The sequence below is a fragment of the Perca flavescens genome, chromosome 14 (genome assembly GCF_004354835.1).
Source record: "Perca flavescens isolate YP-PL-M2 chromosome 14, PFLA_1.0, whole genome shotgun sequence".
Taxonomy (NCBI): domain Eukaryota; kingdom Metazoa; phylum Chordata; class Actinopteri; order Perciformes; family Percidae; genus Perca; species Perca flavescens.
In genome coordinates, this window is record NC_041344.1 from 18,599,732 (window position 1) to 18,614,182 (window position 14,451).

Sequence of the window (14,451 nt, forward strand, 5' to 3'; positions counted from 1 at the left end):
TAAGCTGCTTTTCTATTCTGTGTAAGTGGTAGATCCCTCGTAGTTCTATAAGTTTTACTTTCCTTCGTCCTCAAGAAAAGACACAAGCTATATCTCAGAGCTGCTACTTGAGTCCGACCCAGATCTTTTCTGAGAACTAGCATGTTGCGCGGAATGCTAACTTAAATGTTTTGTACAAGGGACATACATAAATGTATTTGCACTGTCACAGAGGTTATTTCAGCATGCTTCTTTTCAGCATACTTGTGTTGTCGGTATAGAGCCAAAACTCATCAACCATTTCGTACATAGTTAATAGAAGAATCTGTTTTCACATTTTGTTGGGATGGGGGGAGTTGGAAAAATGTAAAATCATCAAAGACTTCTTTTTTTTTCTCAACATAACAAAAGCGGCCATAACAATTTTTTTTTAATAGTTACAGACAGTGCATGCACATTACTGAACGTTTGTTAAATATTTGTTATTTTTTAGAAAAACTCAAAAACAACCAAAAAAAGTACAAAAAATACAAAAAAAATATTCTAACAAACTAACTTTCCAAATGCAGAGGTGTAGACTACGATTGACAGCTTTAACACTGCAAAGCACCAGGTAACACACAGTATTAACACAAGAGATAAACAAAAAAAACACACACCAAAAACAGCCAAAGACTGACACCAAGGACCAAAATCCTGATTTAAACGATTTTCAAAAGAGGTTTGTTCACACATATATTTGGTTGTTTATTTCACACATTTATGGAAGAAAACTAACTTCAGTGTCATAAAAGTCATTTATTTTAATCCTTTCTGGAAACAAATGGCACTCATCTTATATTGTGAAATGAGCAGGTGTCAATTCAACACAATGAGTTACAGCAGTGTTACATTTTAATGGAGCAATAATAACTATAATGAACACTGATGACTTCTATGGTCATTTCGGAAGAAAAACTTTGAGATATTTTTTGATCTTGTTAGTGCATTTTTGCATTACACAAATGCCAGACTAAGTGTCCATTTCAGCTTTAAGCAGTTAAGTTCTTTATTCTTAAAAGAGGTGAATGTGAGACTAGGCTTTCACACCAGGCCATTTACAGTTGTTGTTTTTATTTATTTATTTCAAAGTATGTCATTTTTGCTGTTGGGATAGATAATCAGTCGCAGCTTTTGTTGTAAACCTTCAACGTAAATCAAACAAACCTCTCATTCGCAGTAAGAAAGCACTTATCCTGACGACGCACACAAAGGCTCTACACCCCAAACACCTTGGTGCTACACAGAAGCGCGTTACAAATTCTGACCTCAAGGAACAAGTAGAGGCCCACAAGGGTTCTGGGCTGTTTGCTCCCTCTGTACTTCCTCATATCTCCCTTCTTGTCTAAATAAAATACACACCTGCATTCTTGACTCTAAAGGGTTAAACAATCCAAAAAGGTGTCTGACACCCTACTAGCGACTCCTCAGAAGCTGTGAAGACAGCCAAGCTGTTTTAACACTAGTGTATTTGAAAGTATACAATAAATAACGTGTGTTCATCACTGCAGGGCAAAACCTGGGTTTTAAAAAAAAAAAGGAGACAAACATTATCGCTCAATGGTTCTTTGAGAAGCTCCATTTTTTTTTTCTTTCTTCCCTCCTCTATGTGTGTTTTGCTACAAATTCCTCTGTGGCAAACAAGTCTCACTCTACCTCTTACAGCACGATAAGAGCATCAGTCACAGCGCTGATACTGGTCTAGTCTAAACCAAATGGGCACAAGAGAACAGGAAAATAAAAAACCCAAAGTTGAAGCTCATACAGCTGCAAAACCATATCATTACTTGGTAACAATGCAGACCTCATAAATAAATGAAACATAAATGAATAGAAATGAGAGGGGAAAAAAAACCTGAAAAAACTTTTGTTATATTCCTTTATGCCTGTGGCGTTTTTAGAGTAAATCAAGAGTTTCAATTGTTTGAACAGATTTAAAAAAAAAACATTGTGCTAGTTTTAAAGAAACGTGTTGTCGATTCCTATTTCGATGATACAAGCTGGGGTCACGGATAAGAAATGGTGTTTCTCTCTCGCTCTTTCTCCTCTCCTGTTTCCCCTCCACCTTTTTCTCCTCTTTTCTTCTCTGTTGTGAAGATATCCTAAAGCGCTTGTCGACTTGTCAGCAGCGGTAAATTCAAAAGAGGTGATATACAAAAGTCAAAAGCTTGTAAAAAAAAAAAAACTAAAATGAAAAAAAATTAAGGCTATGAATTTAGGCATGCCTGTTTTTCACAATAGGGGAAAATGTTATTTGAATTTCCTACTTGTGGAAATGTGTGGGGCCAACAGTGAACAACGAAGCCCGTAGCATTAATCTGGGGGAGGGAATTGAGCTTCAGGGGTGGGAGTATTTTTTTTTATTTTTTTTTTTGGGTTCTCGAGAAAATTTATTGTGAAAAAAGAGCTCAAATGATTTGAAGTTGTTGTGCAATAATTAATTGAGACATGAAAACCACAGGTTAGTGGTAGGCTGACACTGGGCGGTCTCTCCATCGCCTAGAGTCAGTGTCCTCTAGAGAGCTTTCCAGTCTACTATGTCAGAACTGTGGTTTCTTGTTTTTTTTTCTTTTTGTTGATTTTTTTTTTTTATTATTCTTTTTTGGGCTGTAAACTATGGTCTGTCAGTCTGTGAAACTTTGCAGTATAATTCTGGTATTGTTGTTCTCTTAACGGTGTAATAAATATGTTAATACCTGCCTTGGAGACTTCATTACATTACAGCAGCAGTATCCAAGCTCAGCAACACAATCCAGATAAACACCAGCATTTCTAAAAATTAAAAGAGACACTTTTAGGACACAGTTGATGTTCAGTTAACATGTCACTAGTTGCATTATGAGAAATGTAGAATCCTGCAGCATTGTGTTTTTGGAGCTTGACCATTTCGAGAAAAATAGGTCAGGATAGCTTGGCCTGCTTTGAGTTTTACCATTCTTTTCTTTTTTATCTCTCCCTATCTTCATGATAGTGCAATTGGCCTACTAAACTGCATGTGTAGCCTGCCTACCCTTTAACATCCTGAATGGTCCTTAAGCTAGATATGCACAAAAAGTGCATGATCAGATGAGGCGTTATCCACCATGTTGAACAGACAGGGGTGGAAGTAACACATAACATTAATGTAACTAACATAGGCTACTCTAGTCACTTTTGTGTAGCCTTTTTGAGTAGGCTTTTATTTTTTTTAATCAATAATAAAATTTTACTTAGCCTAAGTATAGCCAACTTTTACCTCAAGTAATGTACTTTGCTACATTTCAAGTTTCTTCCCTCACAGTAAAAAGTCACATGGAAAAACGTCTTATGAACTGTGTCTGTGTGAGAAAGGAACAAAAGAAAGTCAGCTGCGGGTAGTTGCAGATCTCGGACTCGCACCCGTGCGGGAACTGTCAACAGTAGGCCTACAAACAATGCGCAACTATGCATTTAAATTAAGGATCGCGTGCATGGGTTATGGCTACTATTATTGCACCTCGTATGCCATAGTTACAAAAAGATTGCATCTACCTTAATAATCACTGATTTAATGCACCACCCGGCGCGCACGCTAAGGTGACCGCGTCATCAACAGGTGCACGCAGTATCTGGCTAATAATAGCTAAATGCTAACATGCTCATGGTGGACCCTGCAGTGGTGACTTCTGCGTTCAATGAGCAACTTTTACCGAGATGTGTGAGGACTTTCTGCTGTTTGTGACAGCTAGACACTAAGTGGACTGGTTATGCCTATATACACTGAGCAGTGAAGGTGAACCTAGAGCACATTGATGAGGACTTCGCAGTGCTCCAGTGACGTTCACACAGGTGAGTAGCCTACAATGACAAACACTCACTAAACCATACCGTGTCATTTCGGAGACCGCTCGGTTCGGCCTTCGTGGAATTTGAAGGATGCATGCCGAGGTAGACTTCGAAGGCTGCAGAGTCCCCGACAGAGCTAACAGAGAACTCATTCTCCAGATAAGATGAGAACGTCCACAACCATAGTAACCTGGCAACGTAGCGTTGTGTGTGTGTGCGCGCGCGCTACATGGTATGTAAGAACTGCAGCTCTTTTTGCTTTATTATGTGTGGCTGCAGTCGCGGCGGAGTTTATATTGTTTATACACCTCCTGTTGTTGCTTTGGTGATGTTTTATTTTACCGTTGATTGTATAAGAATTGTCATGCTGTTTACTTTATAGCTTAGGCTATTGTTTTATGGTTGCACTCGCCGTAGTGTCAATTAGCTCTTTTAATTCATCAATTTCAATATAAAATGTAACTATCTTGTTCCAGTTTGAATTGATTCAGCTGGTTGTGCTGTAGAGTGGAAATCCAGGCAGTAAGAAGTGGAAAATCTGTTGACGGTCTGTTGAAGGCTGCAGCATGACTGCTAAGTAGGTAGCCTACACAGCTTCTTCATTTTTCCACCTTGCTGGCTATTTTACCTGATTCCTGACCTTGGACTTCACTGTCTTTATTAAGGAGCTCAGTGAGTTTATACTTTTCCAATGGCTTGTTCATCTTTTAGCTAGAGACACAGTTAAAGTTTGGAATCTGCACATCTTTTATTTTCATAGATTAGACTTGTGATTTTACACCTCACACATCTCTGCAGCTTTCTAATATTTGGAATATATAGATGAAAAGAAATGTTGTATTTGTATTTAAAAGAAAGGATGTGAAAGAACCTCATAATGACAAGGTTGTATAGCTGTATCTATGAAATAAGCTCATTTTGGAAAATGTAAGTAATATTGACAAACCGATGTAGAAAGAGTGAAGGACTTATTCATTATATTATTTTTCTGTGGGATGGATGGAAAAAAGATGTCAATGTTTTCATCATTTGAGAGTTCAAGTCATCAGACAACTTAAGATATTTGTATGAATATAGAGTTGGTGGAGTGAGGATAAAAATACTGTGCACTGAAAACATAGCACTATATCCATGAAATGTTGGTTTATTTACTTTAAACGATGGACCTCAACTGACTTTATGCACCTTTTTTTGCATTTTCAGGAAATGTGAAAATGCTTTTTCTGTATTTCTGTATTAACTGACAAGTTGGAGTTATTGGGGCTGTCAGAAAAATACAAATTTCCCATTTGACTTCAATGTTGATGTGAACTGGTCAGGTACAGTAATTAAATACGCAATAATACAGTTACACATGTCAGGGAGGGTGTCTTTAAATTTCATGATCCTCCTGTCTGACTGGCTGTAAAACTATTTTATTGCCCATTTTGTAAATTATATCGTCTTAAAATATCCTCTCCATCTGCAAGTGGGCTCTTAAGAGAGCAAAGATCAGTCGCCATACTTGACATGAATGAGTAGAGGTAGCTAGGAAAACTAAATGATTGATTTTGATGGTGCATGACAGTCTCAGGTGACCAAATGTTGGGGCTTGCTGAGCTCAGGTTACTTGAAAGACGAAACACAATAATAACAACCAGCTAGAGCCTATGTATGACCTTTTTAAGTAGTTATATCTTTTCACGATATGTTTTGGAGATGTATGATAGCTTACTAATATAGGAAACAAATCAGCCTACTGTGAGAAATGTATCCTTTTTTCCAGTTTCATCTTAAACACTTGATTATACAACCAGTGCAATAACCTTACCCTGCGCCTTAAGCATGGTGACAGGGCTTAAGGAACTGTTCAAATTAAGCAGTGATATAAAAATTACATCAAAGCTGTTTAGCTAGCCTTTGATAGAGCTATTTATATGCTGCTTTGTCACCAGTACAATTAACCTCTAAACTAAAACCTAACTAACCTCAGGTTTTTGCCTGACAAGATTGTATTGGACCTTAAATAGCTAAATGAATGACAGTGAAGCCATAAAGCAGCTCGTGAGTTCTGGAAGCTCTGCCTTTTTATGACCCCCCACCCCCCACCCTCCAATCTTTATCTCTGTGTTAAACCACTTTGGAGTTGATAAAGCTCAGGGATGAGTTGGACTGCTGGGATATTCCTGCCACATTCTTCTACATAAAGTTCATTGTTACCAGAGCTCTTTTCTTCCACCCCCCCGCCCATCTTTTCTCACTCTCTCTTATCAAGCCAGGCAGAAGCAGACAGCGACTTGAATTAAGCCCTGGTCGGGGGGGCTGCTTGGAGCCGATAACAATACAAAATGGATTTTCTCAAACAGAGAAAAACAGCTGTCTCCATTATTTGAATGCTTCACCTTTCCCCGCTCCATTAATTGGCTCTTTGATCACAGGCAGAGGTGCACAGTGACTGATAAGGAATAGGTTATTAGTAAAGTAGCCTGGAGGACCGAGAGGCGGCTGGCCGTGCCGGGCTGCAGGAGATGAGATAAAGGCGTGGTAATGCCGGCGTGAGAGAGTGCCGGTGAGTGATAGGGCCGTGCCGGCTGGCCCTCACGCTCCAGCTTTGGCTCACGGGCGACAGGAAAAAGAGCAGCAGCAGGACGATGTGTGATATAGCAGCTAATGCAGGATTGTGATTCAGCTTGTGGGGGGGATAGAGCGTGTGATTTTATTCCAAAACGACATGCTCCTTTAAGTGGTAGATCTCTCTCTCTCTCCTCTCTCTCTCTCTCCCTTCCAGTCTGCCCCTGCCTCTAAAATCAAACATTTTGACAGTACATTCCTCCTACGCTTTTCATATTGGCCTGATATGTGGTTAATGTTAGGCCTATGATAGCCCGCGAGGAGAAGAACTAGAAGGAGGGGGGAAATGACACTAGCCCATCTAGGGCCTTTAAAAAGATGGGCGGCTCCTTTGATGTTGCACAGAGCTAAATTCACTGCATTAAATCTGATGGAATTTTCACTATAAGCCTGTTTATGTATTTTCTCACATCCATGGACAAGGGGTAATTTGCCACACTTCTCAGCGGAGGAAAGGCATCTTCAAGAAGTCATTATCTTGTAATCCCCTCTCTCTCTCTATCTCTCTCTCTCTCCCCCCCTCTCTCTCTCTCTCTCTCTTCAAGAAATAGGACTGGAGGGGACTAGCAGGATATTTGTGTGTTGTAAAGCGTTGTAAGAAAAGAGGGGAAGTGTTGATATTAAATTACCGAACACAAGGTTATCTAGTTCCTGCACATGGCTAGGCTGCCCTGGGCCAAGGGTAATCTGCTAATAGCGTTCACACCGAATGACATTATTAAGGAACTGGGCCCATGTGTCAGGCCTCTCTGTCTCTCTCTCTCTCTCTCTCTCTCTCTCTCAGACACACAAGGAACAGTAGAGGGGGAAAGTAAAATAGCAAAAGAGACAGGGGCAGAGATGGATGAGGAGAGCTGGAGAAAGAGATAGGAGTGGAGGAACCAGACTGAGCGAGAGAGACAGAAAGAATAAGGGGAAGCGTGAGGATGTCAGGGGTAAAGGATAGAAGGTTGAAATGCTTTATCAGTGGCATTTGTTTAGAAATGCCCTGCAAATATCAAAGTTCAAAATGATTTATGACTGCAAAAGCATATGACAAAACACTTGTATGTAGGGAATAGTGACCCACTAAACCACTTTGAGGAAGGTCATGCATCAGGGGTAGTTTGTTAGTCCAACAGAAGTGGTACCATGCAATAACAGACAAAAGTCTGACACCAACTTGCAATTACACCACGAACACTGTATGAGGAACGCCCTAACCTTACGTCTCCTCAGCAGTGCAGTACAGTGTATTCTGCTGTGGCATGAACAGGCCAAGGACAAAAGCCCTTGCAGCTATCAATGTCAAGTAATGGCCTCCATACAGTGCCCAGCAGGTGAGTGGGGAGAACAAAATCACTATGCTTCCTTAAGCCCCTGGGGGATAGTGAAAACTTACCAAGAGGATTCAACAGAAAAAGAAATGTATCTTCTATGTTATTTTTTGTTACACTCCCTCCCTTCATCTCTCCCACCTCCTTAAATCTCACCCTTAGCCATGGCAGCATCCTGTAATCTACCATGCAGTTGTTCTAGTTGAAACAGCCACAGTTGTTTCACACATGCTTGTTCAATGTGGGTGGGTGGGGGGAGGCTGGAAATGAAGATTTTCACGTGTATGTGTGGACGTTAAACATGCTGTTAAATGGAACCATTTTTATCCCATTCTTTTATCATTTTTAACATTACCAATGGGAAACTTTCTCTGATATACAGTAGTATCAGAGAATCTCCTGTATGAAGCGAACAATAAATCTTGCTCTACAAAGTAAGGAAGATGACAATCCATAGTTTCATCATTAAAAATAGCTGTGAAATAATTTTAAAACAGAAAATGTTGCCCGTTTGCGGTGCTGAAGGACTACGCTTTGACATTTTCAAATTTCCCATCAAACTGTGTAGGAAAAACAAGCTATTTTACTTAAAGAACTGGTGGACCATTAAGTCACTGCATTCTCACAGCGACTAACCTCTCAATATTTTACATTGACTTCAAGGCAGAGAGAGTAAATGTTTTCACCTGTGTGTGTGTGTGTGTGTGTGTGTGTGTGTGTGTGTGTGTGTGTGTGTGTGTGTGTGTGTGTGTGTGTGTGTGTGTGTGTGTGTGTGTGTGTGTGTGTGTGTGTGTGTGTGTGTGTGTGTGTGTGTGTGTGTGTGTGTGTGTGTGTGTGGGGTGTTTAAGTGCCGAATTGAACATCTTGCTAGGACGTAAGTCAGGAGGTCTCTTCCCATGCAGGCAGCCAGTAGAGAGGAGGTGATTGATGGCTAATGAGGAGCCCAGGCCAAGCACACTGTATACTGCCTACTGTGGCTTTACCACATGATGGATGGCACGCTGAGACACAGGGCCCACACATACACATGATACTGCTCAAAGTGTATGTGTGTACATGCTTATATGTGTGGTCTGTATGGAAGAGTGGATGTAAGACGTGCATCTTGATATGGAAAGGTTTATTTGGTATTTCTGTAATTGCTTTATAGGTGTATAAGTGAGTGTCCTTCATGTACCAGGTAATACACTTTACTCTGACTGTGCATACCACTGACATTAACTGGTTTCCATTTATCACTACACTCCATACAGTAACTTTGGAAGTGGTTATCTCATGTAGCATTTTCTCTCTCAAGCCATTCTGTTCCACTCTAAACCCATTGAGCCAAATCACATCCAAAAACAGTTTACCATGACGCACAGTGGGACATCACACTCCATCAGTCATCTTGAACCCCACTGTTTCCTGTTCAGTGGATCCCTCCAATTCATTCAAACGCCATGCAGACTTCTCCTATAGACGCTGCATGAAGCCTCGTATAAACCCCACAACATATGGATAGTTGGGAAATTGTATTTTATTTTCCAGGTTAGTTTGAGCTGTGATAAATTGGTCCGCACATTAAAGCCTAACCTTGACTGCGATGTTTGTGCATGCAAAAAACCCGACAGACTTTAAACATACAAGCGATTAGGGCTGCACCTGCAAATTATTTTTTTTTAATTAATCAGTTAAAATGGTGAACAATGCCGGTCACAATTTCCCAAAGTCCAAATTGATGCCTTTAAATGTCTTATTTTTGTCCAACCAACAGCCCAAAAGATAAAGCTATTCTGTTTACGATGAGATACAACAGAAAAAAGTAGCAACTTTTAAAGAGAAGATTTATTTCAATAATTAAGCAATTATTATTGATTATCAAAATTGTTACCAATTCATTTTCTGACTAATTGTTTCAGCTCCAAAAGTTATTTGTTCGTTTATCTCATGTGATTATGACACAGTATAATGACCGAATGAAATAAGACAAAATACACAAACATTGCATAAAAAGTTTATAAATTGTACATTTGATTCAAATGTTTTTCAAAAGGGATAACAAAAAACCAAAATGTTAATGCCTTTTATATATAAACGGATAACATATGGCTTCTATGCATTAATCAATACATGTCATTGTATTTTAGAACTTTTTAATCTTTCTGTCTGCATTCTGAGCAGTAATAAATAAACCTGTAACATGATACACAAGGAATGGTAGTGTGTTTCCCTGAAATAACTCATTTTGGAGGCACATAGAGTTCTTAAACATCATGGTAGTATCTACTCCTGTTTATTAAGGGACAGAAGAGAGCACATATTAAAGTTTATGTAAAAAAAAAAAAGTCACTGTGACCAAGTGTGCCTGATAAAACTGGGCTTGCCACCACAGCAACACCATAGATTACTACTGCTGTCTGGACAGACAAGGTGATGCCATAAGCACCCGGAGCACTCCTGAGGAAATGTACAGCTTATTCCTGAGCATCCTTTACACCGTCTGGCTCCACTTCCATCCACCCATCCCTGGTCCTCCATCACCCCCATACCCAGCACCCTCCCCCCCAGCTAACCCAGCTGTTGTGCACCTGGATGCCTGCCTGGGAGAGGGATAGGAATGCATGCCATCCATCTTGTGTGTGTGTGTGTGTGTGTGTGTGTGTGTGTGTGTGTGTGTGTGTGTGTGTGTGTGTGTGTGTGTGTGTGTGTGTGTGTGTGTGTGTGTGTGTGTGTGTGTGTGTGTGTGTGTGTGTGTGTGTGTGTGTGTGTGTGTGTGTGTGTGTGTGTGTGTGTGTGTGTGTGTGTGTGTGTGTGTGTGTGTGTGTGTGTGTGTGTGTGCGCGCTAAAACAAAATTATAAAGCTTTGGGTTGGTGCTGCTACAAAGGCCCTGCATTTAATGGTGGTCTTTAATCCTAAATAAATGTCATAAGTTGGGGACGTCATGACTATCAAGAGTGTGCTAAATTAGAATCTGTTAATGCATGCAAAGGAGTCAGTATTCACCTCCAGTCTGCGAGTGGGAGTTGATGTGTTTGTTGATGTAAACATAGATAAGCACAATGCAACACTTTTAAGTACATTTGTATCAGAATGTGTGCAAGGCCTTCAAGAGTCCTATTGCTAATAGATATACACATATAAGCATTGTTTAAACCCAAAAAAACGTATTTCAAATTATATATAAGAGTACCTCTAATTTTTTCAAAGTTTGCCTTATTAGTTTCCTGCTAGGATAAATGCATTAACAGTACCTACTAGGGGTGTGACGAGACACTTACTCCACGAGACGAGACACATCACGAGATTGGGTTCACGAGAACGAGACAAGACGAGATTTTTAAAAAAAATTTAAAGAAATCCTCAATGATGAAATATATGAATGGAAAATAGTTTTTTTTATTCAACTGACCTTGGCTTCTTTGTAGAGGTTTGGGACTACAGTGCGAGTTAAATGCGCGCGTGATGGGATGACGTACCTCGTTTCCAGTGTGTGGAGGAGTCGCCGAAATCCAACATTTTCCACCAGAGAAAATGGCCTCATATCAGCTGCAATGAAAACGCCTATGTCCCTCGTTATTGCCGTGGCTCTTGCACTTACCGGTGGCAGAGATGCAAAGGCTTTTAGAGTGGTTTGCCCTTTTAATGTTTTCGTCGCGGGTGCAGTAGTTAGTAGAGAGCTGTGGTGGTGCTGTAAGTGTTTTTGCATAGTGCTCGTGTTAGCCGCGGTATACGGCATTTTTTTCTTACAATGTTTACATATTGCGTTCGTCTTGTCTGTCACTCTTTCGCCGTTTATTATTTCCGCAGGAAAACCAAAAGGTTGCCACACAAATGATTTAAAAGTGGCAGGGGGATCTTCAATAGTAATTTCACGCTCCATCACGCTGACATAACATCGCCTCACGAGACAACTTTTCACCTCGACGAGAAATCTCGTCACGTTTTAATCTCGCGAGATCTTGTAAAACGAGATCTCGTCACACCCTTAGTACCTACATTATTGAGTTCTAAATATTTCTCCAGTGTGTTATTTTACTTGTTATGTTTGTCCCAGTTGTCAGAAATGAAGTGTTCATATTAATGAGATGAAGAAAGCATGACAGGACCAATGGAATATTTATCACTTCATGAGGTTGTCCCTGTGGACAATATAAAATTAATTTATTCCAATGCTATTTATTAATAAAGGCGTTTAAATGTAATAGAAGCACCGCAGGCACATCAAGCCATCATCTTGATTAAAAGCTATTTTATTGGTGAAGGGTTTGTTTGTAAAATAAATTTTTCATTCTAAATGTCACATTTTCCAGAGTTTTGCAATGCATATTGGCTGAGATATTTTGCTGAAATATACATGGGACTTCTTTGCTGTCCCATGGCACACAAATTTGATTAGTGTGAGAGGGAAGGAAGATGGATGAAGACTGTCCGGGGTTGGTTGTCTGGAGACCAGGGGGAGGTTGCAACATTGTTCTATATCTGCGTGAAATGTCTCAGATCGGAAATGGCAGCTCCCTTATGGATTCAAATCCAGACACATCCTGCATACTAATGAGCAAACTGAACACAGACCGAGACATACAGAGAAGTTGTGTGCATGTCACCGCAACAGACATTTATACAGACGGAAACAAACCTAAAGTAGGCCTAAACTTAGTGTTAGTCAAGGACGTAACTTGGGTTCAACATTGGGGGGGTTGAGATCTCCACTTTTGAGCAATATTGAAATTTTCAATATCCAACACATCATTTTATGCATTCTGGTGATTTTTTTTTTTGCAACAATTTGTGCCTTTTCTGCATCAAGTTATTTGTTATTAGTTTTTTGGGGGTGGGGTGCACTGGCCAGTTTTGATTATTGGGGGAATACCAATGTTTATGTACTACTGAACTCTAACTACAGAGTTTTCAACCATACTGTTACCATTAGCAGGTCAAACCAGCCCTAACTCTACAGTTTATTGACTGAAACTTTGAGTCCTGGTCACTTCTATAGATGATTAGTGACCCTTTTCACTTTTTGGTGGCGTAAGGGCGTTGATAAACACGCTAAAAATGAGATGATATCAGTCTGGGGTCTGTCGGCCGTCTGCTGTAGTTTTACTGGTCACCTTGCTATTTTATAGTTGTATCAGGTACCTGGTTACTTGACGTGCAACTTTACATTCTCCTATGTGCTGATTTACTAGCCCCAGAGCCGTTGAAAGACTGACTAGCCCCGTTTGACATGCTAGCTAACGTTAGCTAAAATTAGCTTGTGGTAGCTTAGACTGCGGTTAGATTTTTGTTGTATGCAGTTCGGGACTACAAATACAACAATCTATCTGCTTGTTTAGGTACACATTCAGCCAGTTGGAACAGAAGAACACAACAGAATAGGCCTGTTTAGTAAACAGGATTTGATGGTCGCATTCCTACACTTATAAAATGCAATTCAATGTTGAAGTAATCCAAGTATTCAGAATACGTTACTCAAAATTAGTAATGTGACGGAAATGACATTTTTGGGCATGTATTCTGTATTCTGTAACGGAATACGTTTTGAAAGTATCCTTCCCAACACTGACTTAGCTTAGTGTACAAAAAGGGCTCACTCTGACATAAATATAAGACCAAGGGGAAAATTAGAGTTCCCTTTTCTCTTTTGAAAGAGGGCTGCGTACAGTATTGTAAGGAAACCTCTTTATCAGCAACCAAAGACATTAATACAGTATGAGCCTAATTTGTCTGTGGAACTTTACTTAGAACTCCACAGCTTCTCCAGTCGCTCATTTACTCTATGAACCACTCGGCCAGCTAAGAATTGCTTTGTTAGTCTGCGACTTTTAATCAGACCCACAAAATATCCTAGCCAAGTCAAAGAACTTCTGCCTCCCACACACACAATATACTGCTCTCGTGGTTTTATCATAATTTAAGATCATTTTAGTATACAATACAGCTTTAACTTTCCTGCAAATGGTAATATCCAGAGAATGAGGTAGATTAGATCCCAGTGAATCCTGGCTCCAACTAATTTCTTTAATGGGGTCAAATAGCTACTGGCAGACCATCATGTAACTTTTGCCTCCATCATACCTTCCCACTCTCTCTCTCTCTTTCTTTCCTTTGACATCTTGGATTCATCTTTTCTTGCAGCTCATCCTTCTCACCCGTTCTCTCTCCTGCATCATCTTGTATTTATCATTTCATCTGTGGTTTTCATCTCTGCTATTACTCTTTGTCAAGTGACATCTTGCATTTAGAAGTCCATCCTTTACTATTCTAACATGTTGGACCAATCTAGCCTTCGTCAGTTCATTGCTCTCTCACTGTCTGTGTCGCTGTCTCTTTTTCAAATCTACAACAAATTTTTGACCAAGCTGTTCCACACTGTATTATTCAGCGCTGAGTGTGAGCCGCCGTCATCAGACACGTATGTCTGACATGATGCATTGTTTAATTATAGAGATGCTGAATAAATATTTACAGATGGCCGATCCGTCTTCTCGCGGCCTGGCTCACAAGTGTGATTTATGAACCGTTAGTTAATACAGTAGAAAGGGCTGTCATTGTTTCTGTATGGAGGCTGGATATTATACACTGTATGTATGTATTACAACTAGGGGTGTCACGATTCTCCAAATCTTCGATTCAATTACATTTTCGATACTAAGGTCACGGTTTGATTCTTGATTTTTACATTTATTTTTTTTAAAGCACAGGTTGCTATGCCATTTT

General features: G+C 39.9%; 1 long non-coding RNA gene across 1 annotated transcript; it reads right to left on the reverse strand.

Annotated features, from left to right (window-relative positions):
- Positions 1–336: 336 nt before the first annotated feature.
- LOC114567839 (uncharacterized) lies at positions 337–4,064 on the reverse strand. Its single transcript, XR_003694234.1, has 3 exons — positions 3,865–4,064; positions 2,715–2,790; positions 337–2,136 (listed from the first exon to the last, which is right to left on the reverse strand). It is a non-coding gene; the product is annotated as an uncharacterized LOC114567839 (long non-coding RNA).
- Positions 4,065–14,451: the final 10,387 nt, after the last annotated feature.